This window comes from Lissotriton helveticus, chromosome 1_1, assembly GCF_964261635.1.
Source record: "Lissotriton helveticus chromosome 1_1, aLisHel1.1, whole genome shotgun sequence".
Lineage (NCBI taxonomy): Eukaryota > Metazoa > Chordata > Amphibia > Caudata > Salamandridae > Lissotriton > Lissotriton helveticus.
The window spans coordinates 1639211261-1639227517 of NC_136057.1; the positions used below are offsets into that span (position 1 = coordinate 1639211261).

The 16257-nt window shown below is 46.5% G+C and overlaps 1 long non-coding RNA gene across 1 annotated transcript in view; it reads left to right on the forward strand.

Annotated features, from left to right (window-relative positions):
* Positions 1–2084: 2084 nt before the first annotated feature.
* LOC144829495 (uncharacterized) overlaps positions 2085–16257 on the forward strand; it is a 191402-nt gene continuing 177229 nt past the window's right edge. The window contains exon 1 of the long non-coding RNA XR_013610684.1: positions 2085–2224. This is a non-coding gene — a long non-coding RNA (uncharacterized LOC144829495). The remainder of the gene's footprint in view (positions 2225–16257) is intronic.

Consider the following 16257-nt stretch of genomic DNA (forward strand, 5'->3'; position numbering starts at 1 on the left):
TACGGATCAGATAGTATGGGAATCCTTTAAGGCCTTTCTACGCGGACTGTTGAGCTCATTATTGGCTCATAAGAGGAAAATTATTAAGAAAAAAAGTCAGACGATTTGAAAGCAATAATAGAAAAGGATTCCGAGTTACAGTCGGCTACTGTCTCAGATAGGGGGAGGGTCCCGGAGCTGGAGAAGGAGCTGTTAGATCTACAAATCTCGCTCAAAGTTGCTGATGATAAGATCATTAAGGATAGGTGGGAAGTTAGCAAATTGAAAAACTTTGAGTATGGAGAGAATTGTGGGGCCCTGTTGGCTTGGAAGTCTAGAGCAGAGAGATCCAGGAATAACATCAAAGTTTTAATTCAGAGGGAGTCAGGTCTTTCAATCAAGGAGGATGGGGCTATTAGGGAGGAAGCCAGGGGGGTTATGAAAGGCTTATATCATGAAGATATGAGCTTTGGGTTGGAGGAGACCCAGGCCTGGCTGATCCAGAGAAATCTACCCCAAATATCAGAAATTAATAGGAACTATCTAGCGAGTGAGATCACGGAGGGAGAAGTAAGAGAACAACTTAAGAAAATGAGATGTGGTAAAGCTGCTGGCCCAGATGGGCTACCAATCGAGGTATATATAGATTGTTCAGAGACATTGGTTCCTGTGCTTACCACACTCTTTAACAGCCTTTTGATTCATGGTCATAGTATCCCCCCTTCATGGTCTGAAGCCACGATAACTCTTATAGCGAAGTCCAACAAAGACCCCAAAAAGATAGAATCCTATAGGCCTATCTCTCTTTTGAACTCGGACCTGAAGCTCTACTCTGGGATAATGGCTACTCGACTTGCCACAATTATAAAATCAATTATTCACCCTGATTAAAGAGGGTTTATCCTAGGAAGGCAGTTGAATGAGTTAACATTCCAGGCAATAGGAGCGATCGATGTCGCGGAAGAGAGAGGGTTGCCACTAGCCATAGTAGCGATAGATGCGGCCAAGGCCTTTGATAAGGTAAACTGGTCATATCTTTGGGCAACTATGGCCGGTTTTGGGTTTCCTTCCGTTTTTATAGAGGGAATTAAATCACTCTACCAGAGTCCACGAGCAAAAGTCCTGGTTAACGGAGGCCTGTCTGATTGGTTTGAAATCTCCCGTGGTACCAGGCAGGGCTGTCCCCTGTCCCCCCTTTTGTTTGACATCTACATTGAGCCTTTTGTTTGTGCAATTAGAGCGGATCTGTCAAAGCCCAGCTCACCTGAGTTTCTGTTCAGTTCTGATGGAGGTTGAAGACAGTCCGACCCCACCCTGAAACTGCTTGTTCCAGCACACTAGTTTTAAACAGTACACTAAGAACCAGAAGCTCAAGGGAAGGTGGGAAGTGGATAAAATAAAAAAAGAGAGAGAACACTGTTCTTGCATTTCCACTGTAGAAGTGCTGCTAAAATCTGCCGCCCTCTCTGACTTCTGTAGAAACTGGTGCCTAACAAAGAACAGTTAAGTGCAACCTATCCCTAAATGTGTTCATGACTAACCCTTAATCTATTTAGAAATTCTCTTCTAAAAGTACCTCTTGGATCCTGGTCTTTAGCTTCCAGGTTTGGAATGTGTTACTGTTCTGGGATGTGCATTCTATTACTGTAAAACTTCTGTAAAATCAAACGAATATCATTATTAAAATTTCCAACATTTAACATTCACCTTAATATAACTAAAGCCTAAATTCTTAATAGCCAACTCACTTTTCACACATTTCCAGACTTTTTATAAAACAAATACTGTACTTTGACATCAAAATCCAGCAGGTAATTTGTGCAAGTCCTTGATTTACTGTTTGCCTTGCTGTCAATTGTTTCCTCTGTTCGATTCTTAAAAAGTTCCATGTAAAACAATGTTTATTTCACAAAGTTCCACAAAGTATTCTTGTAACAAAGGGTTTGAACCACAAAGTTCGTGGGAGATATCTTGTTCCAAATTGTCTTTAAATGAATCCAGAAATCGCCGACAAAGTTCTTTCAGGTAATAAAAAGTTTTGCACTTACTTGTTGCTGAAAAGGGATACTGATCAGTCTAACCTTGTCCTCTTTCTCTTTTGCAGGTCAATTGCAGTGAACAGAAGAGGGGCTGAGGCAAGAAGGAGCCGGAAACCGGAAGAAGGAAGAGCCAGCAGCCGCGCCCGTTGAAGCCAATGAAGGTCTGGAGAGAGCAGGAGTGCCAGCGCCAAAGGATCTGTTCTCAGGTAAGTGGGAGGTAGACGAGCACAAGCACTGGGTGAGGCTCAGGGGCTGCCTTTTATAGACAGGGCTGGGTGTGGTTCGAAGAGCTGGGTGTGGTTCGAAGAACTGGGTGTGGTTCTCACAAGCAGGTGAGCAGAGCTTCAGTTATTATGCTAATGAGTTGAGTAACACATGGCCTAGGGAGGAGTGCTCTAAATAAGCCTTGGTAAAAGCAAGGTCCAATGTGCAAACAAAACAGCAATGTCCAAACTTGTGAATACATTGAGCAACAAAAAGTAATTATCAAGATTGGGGAGTGAAGAGGTGGTGCTCATCGGCACCTAGGTGGGCGCATCCTCCTCTGAAAGTATAAATAATCAAAAAAGTCCACCTGTTCCAGGTTACCTGTGTGTCCAGATGTTCTTGGCATACACAGTATTTGTTAAAATACCCCTCACACCAAAAGGGCCATTGGTGTCATGCTTCATCATCGGGGTCTTCCCGTCCCGCTGCGGGGCGGGGCGTGCTACGACGAGCGACTACGCTGGAGCACCTTATTTTGTGGGTGCTATGTGAGTTTATTGGAGTGAGTGTCAGTAGGGTCAGGGGTGATAGGACAAGTGAGTCTTAAAATAATACCTGGCCTAGTGGAAGAAAAAATATTTAATAGTCACTGGCTGGTAGCGCTAAAAAAGGGGTGAGGCGGAGAGACAGAAAGCTTATTAATGGGCTTGCTCTCCTGTTTGTGTCAACATGTTTCGAGGCGTGATGCCTCTTCGTCAGGACCAGGTCAGATCCCCCTGTCACTCAGTAATGTTGTCAACAAAGTGCGTTTATGTGTATATACAAGTGTACAAAGATATTGCTATCAATGTGAGGCGATATATATTTTATATCAACAATAATTTCAGCCTAGTCAGTATTTCTGATTTGGTAAGCTGGAAAGAAAACGGAGCCAATGCCCCATGAGCCGTATCCGGACAAGGGGTACTTGATGGGTCCACTAAACCCCAGGCAGGCTCTGCATCCTCCCTCATCCTCCCTCGTCCACATCACGGAAGCCGCAAACTCCCGGCAGCCGATGACCGTCACATGTTTTTAGAATGCTCAGAGATTAATGAATACTGGAAGGCTGTTATTGGCTTTTTGGAAAAGGTCTTATCAGTCCCCATTACATGCTCTCCTAGATTAGTTCTTTTTGGTTTGCCATTCGGCTATAACATCAATAGCTTTGCCTCACAATTTATATTCTATGTGATGGTTATAGCAAGCAGAGAAATTTGTAGACAATGGAAGTCGGAGGCCCCTCCCAGGTTCGCTGACTATTTAAAAAACATTATGTTGGTCAGTAAGTTAGACATGGCTTGCCAAGCGGAGAGCGCAGATAGGGTGTGGTCAGCACTGGTGGCTTGGTCGAAGATCTAATGGCGGTCCAATTATTATGCCAGAGGTGTGTGGGTCCTGTCCTCCCGGGTTTCCGAGGCGCTCCATCAGAGGGAACGGGAGTTGTACAAGGAAACAGCCTACCTCTGGGAGTTTCCTGTTTGTCGCACACTGAGTCCAGGGCGGTAACTAAGATCGACAGTGTGAAAGGCATGTGGAGTTCCCATCTAGAGTATTCATCATCTGGTGGCATGTATGAGGACAAAAAAAAAAGAAAGTTCGCTGCCAGGCTTTTGCCTTCACTTAATATTTTGTATCCTAGAAAAAGGACGTAAAGATTGGCAATTCTAGATTTTTTTAATAGAATTTTAATCCTCAGAGGCGAATCCAAGTATAAATGTGTTCACCCTGTTCAAGTGCCTATCCAAGTCATCATCTGTCAGATAGATGTCATCGACATATGACAATGCTTCATAATCATATGTTTGTAGTAACTCTGTTACCCTTGCTGAAAATATTCCAGGACTATTCTTGAAACCCTGAGGGTGACGACAGAAGTGACGCTGTGTTGCCATAATTGAGAAAGCAGTCAGATACCTACTTTCTGGTGCAATGTTTTGACAGAAGAAACCGTTAGAAATATCTAATGTTGTTTTATATTTTTTACACACAATGTTATTCATTAACGCTGTACTGTGCGCATTCTGCACTGCAAATGTTTTGCAACATGAGTTTAGGTGTCTGTATAATCCAATACTAGACGATATGTATTGTCTGGTTTGGAGACAGGAAACAAAGGATTGTTCATTTATGAGGTGCATGTTTCAATCACCGCCTGATATTCAAGTTGATCTAACAACTCCCTGACCTGTTTTGTAGCTTCTTGCTTAACTGGATACAGCCTTTGTGCAGTTGGTTAATTTTTTAACTGGATTTTATGGTGAGGAGAATCCTCATCCCATCATACATGATTTTTGTATAATGCAGGAGCCTGGGCAACTGCCCATTTCCTGCCGTGAGTATATTTGAAATGAATTGGAATGTGGTTGGAGAAGGCTGGCATAATGATGTCTTCGCCATGTGGACAATCCCTGACAAATTTTGGTGGTCAGACTTGTTCAGCTAGAAGAATGTCATAACCCTTAGAGAGTCGCTCCCCAAAGAATGCTCCTAGCTTTCTTGGTATGTCTCCCTCCATCCGGAGTGTTACTTCATATAACTTATGTGGAGAACTAACCCTGGTATCTGCAGTTTCAACTTGAATTAATTCATTCAAGTCCACTGTCTCCAGATGATCCTTCAAGTTCTTGCGAGCTATGGTGACTTCTGCTGCGCTGTCCAACATTGTCTGAGCCCATTCTCTCCGTTCTTGAGTTGTGTCCTCAAGATCCTTAGCATGTCTGATTTTTAGACCTGCTACCTTCTTTTTGGTGAATTGAGGTGTCTTGTTTTTCTGAACGTGTTGATCGTCTTTGAACTTTACGTGTTCTTCCTTGTGTTCTGACCGTCTTCTTCTTTTGGATTTCTGTGATGAAGTCTGAAAGGTATGAGAGGAACGTGTATCAGTGTCTTGATATCTATCAGGTTTTCTCAAATTATCCCTATTCCTGAGGTTATACCTCCTTTCAGAGGGCTCCTTTTGAGGAGACCTGCCTCTGGATTGAGAACGCTTCTCTTTAGAAGTTTGTTTAGTTTTTTCGCACTTCTTTTTAGAAGGAGTAGGAGTGTTTTTATTAAAGACCTTTTCTGGACTTTCAGACAGTTGGGGTTTAACTGGTTTCCCACCCGGAATGTCTCTGCCTAATTCTTCATAGGATTTTTCAATTATTCTTACTAGTTCTTGTGGTTGCTCAGTTACATCAAATTCCCTTAATTTATGGCGATCGCCACCGATGCTGCTTCACCTTTAATATTAGCTAATATTATTACCTGTTTGAAATCTTTCAGTCGTTTCATACCCAAATTTATAGCAGGCTCTGTCCTGTATTCGTTTTGAATCTGTTTCAGGACGCCTGGTATTACCGCCATGGACAGAACACCGTGCGTTTTAGTGTAGATTGCAGCCAAGACTGTTCCCCAAGAGGTGCAGTCCTCCAGATGTGGTGTGATCTCCATTGGTAAACAGATTGTTAGAATTCTGTGTTTCTCATGAGGGCTGGTATTAGGAAATACTGCTTTGATTTGAGTAATTTTTTGAGCTATCCAGAATGGAATTTGTTCCCGCTTTGCAGGTAACTTACCAATGACTGAGTGTAAAGTCTGTGGTGTAATTTTTAGTGTATTCCCCTGGTGAGGGGTATGTTGTGGAATCGTTATTGCAGGTTGGACTGTAAGAGTCCGCATTACATATTGAACCAATTGTCTATAGATTTTGATTAACTCTTTAAGTTGAGTTCGTAATTCTGCATCTGACATTTCTTCAATGCCAGGATGTGGTGTATAGCTGGCTAAGACGGGCCATGTGGCTCCTGGTCTACCTAGTGGACCGAGCCTGGTTATGTGATTAAAATGTTTTAGGGCGCCTTAAACCAGAGCTCATGCTCCTGGTATGTGAGTGGAATTTCAATATCCTCGAAATAAATATACTCATCCGGTGGTTCATTTTCTTTGTAGAAGTGAAACACATGTGTTACTGGATTTGCTTCGGGAAGACTATTCATGAATAGAATACCTCTGTCTGGTGATATTCATGTGCCTCTATTACAAAAACTATCCTACCACCTCTCGATGTTAGGCCAGTTTGTATAAGTTTTATAGTTATGGCTTTCCTTAAATTTATAGGAATGCATATAGCATCCTCGTAGGTATAATTAAAACCTGTTTGATTAAAAGCTAGTACGGCGTTGTCGCCTGTAGCTCGGTTGGCCCAGGGATTATCTTTGTCAGCCATTTTGTTTACTGAAAGTTTGCAGAGCAAGTTTCAAGGAAATAAAGATAAGGTGCACAATATTTTGGAACACTGTATCCTTCAACGTTGAACAAACCAAAAAGCTAATACATAGGATTTTTCGTCCTACTCAGCTATGGCGGATATTATCCCTTTACCCACTCTAGACGTCTATTGAAGTATTTACGGAAAAAAGCGGTCTCTGAGAAAAGCACAGCTGAGTTACTTTAGTATCCAGCATTAAATTAGTGCCTTAGCAAACGTTGGGTGCCATGAAGTGTAGTTCTTATGTTCCCAATAGGCTCTGCTAATTGGAATAATTTATCCTATAGATGTGAGATAGGACTGAGGTCAGTATGTCTCTATCCAATATACTAAACTTAATTGTGAGTGCCAGCTAGCTCAGAGGTCACTAGAAACTTTCTCGAATTCACAAGAAGGGATTCGTTTTTGACAACCGCATAAACATGACAACTTTTTTCCCCCAAGAATCGAAACATATCTTCAGAGTTGTGGAAACAATAGATAACTATTTTACTCAGTCAATTGTGCATGCTTCGTTTCTACAGAGTTGCACAGAAATAGAGAGATGGGCATTTCAATAAAAAGAGTTTATTGAACAGTCTTTTTTCTCATGCAAGAGAGGTGAAATGCTACAATCGTTAGACAGAATGCAAAGTATAATGCATACAGCGTAAACAGTAGTATAAAATAATACTATAATAGCATTGTCTAGTGCTATGACGTATAAAAATACATACATAAATAACAGAGGCTAAAATACTCAACTAGTGCTTCTAAAATACGCCTACCCCAATGTACCTAACCTAGGTCTAGTGCGAGGGAAGAAATAAGTGTGGTCTTTAGCATAGGTTTAGTTTTTGCCAAGAATTTCCAAAGGTTTCTCTAGGTTCTAATCAGCTCCATACCTTAGAATGAGAGAGGTTGGTATCTCTTTCACGATTTCCGAACACCCCGCAAGGGGAATCATGAACACTGTAGCTGGATTCTCGGCAGAGGAGGACAGTTTCTGATCAGTGCGTCAGCTGGAGAGTTGGCTTCCTTCGGCACTTGCTGTAGCGAGCTGCATCGTGCAAGTAGGTTGTCGAACTCCACCGAACCACACCATGCTTTGCCATAGCAAGTGAAGGTATATTTATACCTTGAAGGTGTTTAGGAATGCCAGCTTTGATATACAGTCAGGCATATGAACGTCATGGATGAACCCCTAAGGAATAGTTGTTCATGCATAATAATTAGTTTTTTGGAGAAATCAATATACAGGCTAGGGGAAGTTCCTTCTGCTTAAGAGTCTGGTTTTCCAAGAAATCGTTGTGACGTAGATGAACGGATGGAAGTAGCCATGCCTGTATTTGGGTAGCATGGGCTATGCCTAAATAAGGGCTTGATTTCTATGCCTATATAAGGGCAATGTGAATTGTACCCATATAAGGGCATACATTGGGAAAATGCATACAGAATCTAAATTGCCACAAACCAGCACTAAAGGGGCCACAACAGGCATCTCAGATAGTGCCTGCCTCTCCAACTGCAGGTGCATTTGCAGTCTGACACAGGTTCTGACCTGTGAAGAAGCCCCTCTCTTGGTTGTAAGCTCAACTGGAGCTTTTCCAGAGCATTCAGTGCACCCTAGGTCTTTTCTTTCCAAAACCACTTAGAGCACCCCAGGTCTTTTATTTCCAAAATCCACACATAAGCACAATTAATATAGTCAATTCATGCCTTACCAACTGGATACTTATTTAATATATTAGATATTGCAATCAAACATGGTGGGGGTTGGCAATCATGTTTAAGAAACCACAGAACATCTCCTACCAGCCTGCTAGGGTTACTAACTGTGAAGCACTCTCCTTTACTATAAGACCAAACTTTCATACTTCTTATCAAGGACTCTTGATTTATAGACCCCCAGGCCCTAAAGCCATTTTTCTAGAAGCTCGCAGTGATTATCTTCAGGGGAGTGGTCAGTAAATCAACATCATAGTATTAAGGAATTTCAATTTTCATTTAGATGATACTGAGAACTCTGATTTGAAAACACTTTTTGGCTATCTCTTGAGTTTTGACATTAGACAGCTGGTAAACTCCCCCATCCACTGTGCAGGACACACATTAGATGGCATCTTCACTAACTATCCAGGATTAAGAGCTAGGAGACATCCTTCCACTCACATGGACTGATCACCTGTCAGTGCAACTCAGCATCGGTGACATTCAACTGACCGTAGTTTCCAATCACACAACCCAAGCTAAGCTAGTCAGATATCAGGCCCAAAGTCAATAGACTAACTTGATAATGACCCTAGAGATCTCCCAACCTATACTTTCAGACATCTCCAATTCTGCCATCTCTAGATGTGTAATTTGGATTCAGCAAGCAGCCAATAAATTGGCCCCACCTAAAAAGGTCACCAACCGTAGATTGCGCCTTTCTGCTCCATGGTTTTCCCTTTAGCATAGGGATCTAAAGAAAAGATGTCAACGTCAGGAAAGGGCCTGGAGAATCAATTATGACCTAAACGAGAAACGTAAATACAAACTTTTGATCAGATGAAATAATAGTCTGATTATCTTGAAAACACAATCTACTTTACAGACAAAATTAAGTGTGTAGGTAATTCGGTCCCAGAGCTTTGCCAAATAGTTCAAAGTTTTTCAACTCCCACTTCCCACTCAAGCTCTGTGACAAGTTAGCAAAGTATTTTAGGAACAAAGTGGAGGTGATCTATAGGAAGTTCAACTTTTCCACAGGGTCTGATCATTCGGCCCCATCTTCCATTACCTCAGATGTTGGTCACCTCGTGCTGGGCGAATTCCCTACCATCTCCACTGAACGCATGATTGCACCTGTGGAACATACCAGGTCGGGAGCCCCTTCGATCCCTTGCCCCACGAAAGTGCTACACAACATGGTTGACTTATTTGCACCATCTGTGGACTTCTGCTTAAACATATTTTAAAGTATGGCTGCTTTACTATAGACTGGAAAAAGACCTCCATCGTCTCACTTCTTAAGAAATCATCTCTACATCCGCTAGAAGACAAAAATTCTCGTCAAATATCTAGATGAACTTTTCTAGTGAAAGTACTAGAAAGTCACTTCAAAATCAGTCTCTTTAATTGCCTTGACGAGAATAACATCCTGGACAGAGCCCAGTTTAGTTTCAGGAAGGCCCACAGTACCAAAACTGCCTTGGTAGTAGTCTCAGAGGAGGTCAGAGACATCCTTGATCATGGAGAAAAGGCTGCGGCAGACATGTTGGACTTATCTGCAGCCTTCTACATGGTCAATCACCGGTAACTGAAACAATGGCTGATAGAGATAGGCGGCATAGCTCTGCACTCAGCCTTCTTTGCTCGTTTTTGGACAACAGGGAACAAACAGTCAACATGGGAGATTATAGTTCTAAGTCTTTTTCTTTACCCTGGGTGGTCCCATAGAGGTCGTCATTCAGCCCCACTCTTTTTTATATTCATGTGGCTCCCCTGTTGGAAATAATAAGATCACATAGTTTCTCCACATTCTCCAATGCAGACGATACCCACCGTTTAAAAACAACATAGAAGAAGTGGCTTCTCGCTTCAACAAATGCATGATCGCAATAGCGGACTGGGTGAGCTCTCACGCCTTGAAGCTAAATTCCAAAAAGACAAAGGTCCTCCTTTTTAGACGTGACACCTCTTTTTGGAACTATACTTGGTAGCCTCAATCTCCTTTCTTTCTTTCCTGACTTTTTCAAAAGTAATATTTCTTGGTACTTTCCTAAGAGATCTCTTCGATCAGCTTCAGCTAGATATATTTTGGTTCCTTTTGCCAAAAAGGCTTCTTGGGGTGGCAGAAGCTTCATCACTACCACTGCCAGTCTTTGGAACCAAATGCCTTGGATTTTCTCAGCTATCAGGACATTACTAAAACCTTGGTTGTTTACTCTTCTGGGGTAAATCCCCTTAGGCAATTGTCACCCTCCTTACTTATAGGCAGCACTGAGACGCCCTTGGAAATACGTCATGCTTTATAAAATGTAATCAACTCATAACAGGTGGCACAGAGATGACCCAGAGTGAGAACTGTCAGAAGCAACTATCTTTGATTGCGTCCCAGCCACACTTCCTTTGGACCATGCTTTAGCTACATTTTAACCCCTTGAATGCTGGTGACGGAACCACTACGTCACCAGCCACGGGTGGGCTGTGCTAATGACGGAGTGGTTCCGTCACGGCCCGGCCGCCAAGCCTGCGCGGCATTAATTTCGCGCCTGCGCGGCGCGTTCTATTAGGCGGGCGGGGCCGTGACGGAACCACTCCGTCATTAGCACAGCCCACCCGTGGCTAGTGACGGAGTGGTTCCGTCACCAGCATGGCAGCGCCACGCGCCTCCCCCTCCCCCCCAGCACCGCGGCGGAATTAGCGCCGCAGCCAAGGGGTTGATGTAACGCTGGACTGTTATAAAATATTGTTATCGCTAAAATGTACTGCACTTTTTACTACTACTTAAGAACCTCCTTCTATTTTTGTTCATGCAATGTTTTTTATCTCAAAGATACTAACTTATTCTGAACTCTGTCCCATTATGTTACTAGCAATTATTTGCATTACTTGTTCTCATCTTGGCCTTCGTTCATCCCGCCAATAAACAGTACTAACATTGCCCTTTAAATTACTACTTTCTATTTAATTAAAATTCGCTCTTGAGGAAAATACAGTTTTAAAAAAACAAATGTAATGCTAGCTCAATGTTCAATATAATATTTTGAACTTTTCAAAACACAATTATGTGATGTGCATATTAATTTGCAAACGGAGGAGTATTTCAGTTGAGATAATAACTAATACTCAGTTTGTAAAACCAAGGTATATTTATTTTATGATTTTGATTTTTCAGTACTCTTCCTCAATATGTGATGAGGCTTTTTGGCTTGCATTTATTTTATAGGCCTGGTCAGGACAATTAGTGACCACAGGATAAAAAATGTGGACAAAGCTTCTTTGATAACCTCTCTTAGGGCCGGAAATACAAAGCATTTTACCAGTAGGCCGTTCGCAAACAGTAAAATGCTTTTCGGCATTTTTCCAACCTTATTTTGCAAGTCAGTAACTATTCCAGACTCGCAAGATAGGGTTTATGTGTCGCTGTTAGGAAGAAGTGTGTTAAGGGCGTCCCTTCCTAATAGCGAGTTGCACTGGTATGTAGGAATTTTTGCAACCGGGAATGAGGTTGCAAAACATTTGCAGTTACCACCAACTTAGGAGCCAACATTTTTTAAGAGCAGGTAGTGGTCCCATGGATCCCTGTCTACTCTTAAAAAATGAAAAGGTAGTGTTTCATCTTTATTTTTGTAAATGCATCCAGTTTTTCTTTAAGAAAAACAGGCTGCATTAAAAACATAAATATTGCTTTATTTAAAAAGCAATCACAGACATGGTGGTCTGCTGACCCCAGCACTCCACGATCGCTGTGATTGCAGCCATTCACAATGGGTCGCAAATTGCAACCTGCCTCATGAATATTGATTTGCGAGCCGCTGCAAATCACTAACAGTGCTTCTTGACATGTTCTCAGGCCAAGACGCTCCCCCGCTGCCCCAGCGCTCCCTGCTGGTGCTCTGCCCCTAGGCTGCTGCCGCCCGTGAGCTCGAGGCCCTCCTCCTGCGCCCTCCCGCCTGCGCCTCATCCCTGGGGGCCCAGTGGTGGGCAGTAAGTATTGGTCTGCTGTTGTGTGCCTTGTAACTTTTTTTTCTTCCCCCTGTGCCTGTATTTTTGCTGCCTTTCTCTCTGTGCTTTTTCCTCTCCTCTGTTCCCTCTGTTTTTCTCCAGTTTTCACTACTGTATATCGCTGCCTGCTTTTTTCGTGACTTTGCCTCTGTTTCCTCTGTTTTTGCGCCTCTTTCCTTTTCACCTCTGTTTCCCCGATTTTTTTTTCCCGCCTCGCCCCCCTCCCTCTCCCCGCTCGCCGCTTCTGTGCCCATTTCCCGCCGGTGCGTCCCCGTGGCCCCACCCCCCTCCCTCCCATTCGCTCACTGCCACCCGCCTCCCAGCTGCTCCTCCCTCCCTCCACCCCTTCTTATTGCAGGTCGCTGCGCGACGAGGGTGCGATCCTTGACCTGTTCTCAGGCCAAGACGCTCCCCGCCGCCCCAGCGCTCCCTGCTGGTGCTCTGCCCCTAGGCTGCTGCCGCCCGTGAGTTTGAGTCTCTCCTCCACCCGCAGGCTCCCGCCTGTGCCTCATCCCTGGGGGCCCAGTGGTGGGCAGAAAGTATTGGTCTGTTATTGTGTGCCTTGTAACCTTTTTTTCTTCCCCCTGTGCCTGTATTTTTGCTGCCTTTCTCTCTGTGCTTTTTCCTCTCCTCTGTTCCCTCTGTTTTTCTCCAGTTTTCACTACTGTATATCGCTGCCTGCTTTTTTCGTGACTTTGCCTCTGTTTCCTCTGTTTTTGCGCCTCTTTCCTTTTCACCTCTGTTTCCCTGCTTTTTTTTCCCCGCCTCGCCCCCCTCCCTCTCCCCGCTCGCCGCTTCTGTGCCCATTTCCCGCCGCTGCTGCCCCGCCCCCCTCCCTCCCATTCGCTCACTGCCACCCGCCTCCCAGCTGCTCCTCCCTCCCTCCACCCCTTCTTATTGCAGGTCGCTGCGCGACGAGGGTGCGATCCTTGACCTGTTCTTAGGCCAAGACGCTCCCCGCCGCCCCAGCGCTCCCTGCTGGTGCTCTGCCCCTAGGCTGCTGCCGCCCGTGAGTTTGAGGCTCTCCTCCACCCGCAGGCTCCCGCCTGTGCCTCATCCCTGGGGGCCCAGTGGTGGGCAGAAAGTATTGGTCTGTTATTGTGTGCCTTGTAACCTTTTTTTCTTCCCCCTGTGCCTGTATTTTGCTGCCTTTCTCTCCGTGTTTTTTCCTCTCCTCTGTTCCCTCTGTTTTTCTCCAGTTTTCACTACTGTATATCGCTGCCTGCTTTTTTCGTGACTTTGCCTCTGTTTCCTCTGTTTTTGCGCCTCTTTCCTTTTCGCCTTTGTTTCCCCGCTTTTAGTCCTTGCCTCGCACCCCTCCCTCTCCCCGCTCGCTGCTTCTGTGCCCGTTTCCCGCCGCTGCGTCCCCGCCCCCCTCCCTCCCATTCGCTCACTGCCACCCACCTCCCAGCTGCTCCTCCCTCCCTCCACCCCTTCTTAATGCAGGTCGCTGTGCAAGCCCGTCTGCGCCCGTCTGCGCCTGGACCGCGCCCAGCGCCAGAACCCCTGGACCCCGCACACCCCACCGCATCAAACCCAGCCTCAGCTACGACGCCGACTCCCTCCACGCACTAAACACCGTCCGAAACCAACACTGCAATCAAGCCGCCCCGAAGCACACCCACGGACCCTTCTCCTGCTGCAACTGCCACTTCACCTGCGACCGAACCACCAAACCTACAAAGGCCAGACCCAACCACCTCCGCTGCATACTCCTCAACGCCCGCTCCACACGCAAACACGCCATCAAGCTCTGGGACCTGCTCGACACCATCGCCCCCGACGTAGCCTTCCTGACCGAGACATGGTGGAACGACTCCTCCACGCCAGACATCGCCATCGCCATCCCAGACGGCTACAAGATCTCCCGCAGGGACCGCACCAACGGCATCGGAGGAGGAATCGCCATCATCCACAAGTCCACCCTCAAGGTCACCGCCCACGCAGATGACCACCTCAACGCCGCCGAGCACCTGCACTTCCGGATCCACACCGACCCCAACACCACCCTCAGAGGAATGCTCGTCTACAGACCCCCCAGACCACGGGCCCAATACAGCGACGCCATCGCCAACCTCGCCAGCACTCACGCACTCGCATCCACGGACTACATCCTCCTCGGGGACCTGAACTTTCACCTCGAGAACAACAACGACGCTAACTCCACCACGCTGATCGGCAACCTCGCGAACCTCGGCCTCAGACAACTCGTCACCACACCGACCCACGCCGCCGGCCACATGCTGGATGCCACCTACTCCACAAGCAACCACGTCACCTTCAACTACACCATCAAACCCTACTGGACCGACCACCGCTGCATCCACTTCACCTACAGAAAAAACACCTTACACCACCACACCCTCCAACTCCCCCGCCTTGGATGGAGCAAAGTCACCGAAGACCAGCTACTCACCACCCTTTCCCAGAACCCTCCAACCGAACCCACTGATCCAGACTCCGCAGCCTGCAACATCAGACAGTGGATCAACGACTGCGCCAACATCCTCGCCCCACTGAAGAAACCCTCCAACAACCACACCAGCAAGAAAACCCCTTGGTTCACCGACGAGATACTGGCCTCCAAACACGCTTGCCGGAAGCTGGAAAAGAAATGGCTCCACGAACGCACACCGAACAACCACGCAGCCCTCAAGGACGCCACCCGCAGACACCACCACCTCATCAGGTCAGCCAAGAGGTCCTCCTTCAAAGACCGCCTGGACAACAACGCACATGACAGCAAAGAGCTCTTCCGCATTGTGAAAGAATTATCCAGCCCCAGTGCCAACATCAACGACATCCCGCCCTCACAGGAACTATGCGACTCACTGGCCACCTTCTTCCACCGCAAGATCGCTGACATTCACGACAGCTTCGACACCACGACCACGCCAGTCCCCACCGCCCCAGCGAACACAAGCAACATCAACCACCTCACCTCCTGGTCCAGCGTCAACGACGACGAGATGCGCAAAGTCATGAACTCCATCCACTCAGGATCTCCGACAGACCCCTGCCCCACCACATTTTCAACAAAGCTGACACACTCATCGCCCCCCAACTACGCAAGATCATCAACGTCTCCTTCAAAACAGCTACATTCCCGGAAAGCTGGAAACACGCATAAATCAACGCCCTTCTCAAGAAACCCAAGGCCGACCCCAAGGACCTCAACAACGTCTGACCGATCTCCCTCCTCCCGTTTCCGGCAAAGGGCGCAGAGAAAATCGTCAACATGCAACTGACACGCCACCTCGAAGACAACAACATCCTGGATCCATCCCAATCCAGATTCAGACGAAACCACAGCACCGAGACCGCCCTCATCGCCGCCACAGACGACATCAGGCGCCAATTCGACAACGGCGAAACGTCTGCCCTCATCCTCCTGGACCTCTCAGCAGCCTTCGACACAGTATGCCACCGCACCCTAATGACACGCCTCCAAGAAGCCGGAATTCAAGATAATGCCCTAGACTGGGCCACATCCTTCCTCTCCGGCAGAACCCAGAGCGTCCGCCTCCCTCCATTCCTCTCAGAAGCCACCGACATCATCTGCGGCGTCCCCCAGGGCTCCTCCCTGAGCCCGACGCTATTCAACATCTATATGGCCCCCCTCGCACAAGTGGCCCGCCATCACGACCTCAACATCATCTCCTATGCCGACGACACCCAGCTCATCCTCTCCCTCACCAAGGACCCCATCACCGCCAAATCCAATCTCCACGAGGGGATGAAGGCCGTCGCCGACTGGATGAGGAACAGCTGCCTGAAACTGAACTCCGACAAGACAGAAGTCCTCATCCTCTGACCTTCCCCCTCATCCTGGGACGACTCCTGGTGGCCTACCACCCTAGGAATGGCACCAACCCCCACCGACCACGCTCGCAACCTGGGATTCATCCTCGACTCTTCCCTCTCCATGGCCAAACAAGTCAACGCCATCTCCTCCTCCTGCTACAACACCCTCCGCACTCTCCGCAGGATCTATAAGTGGATCCCGACCGAAACCAGAAAAACTGTGACACAGGCCCTTGTCAGCAGTAG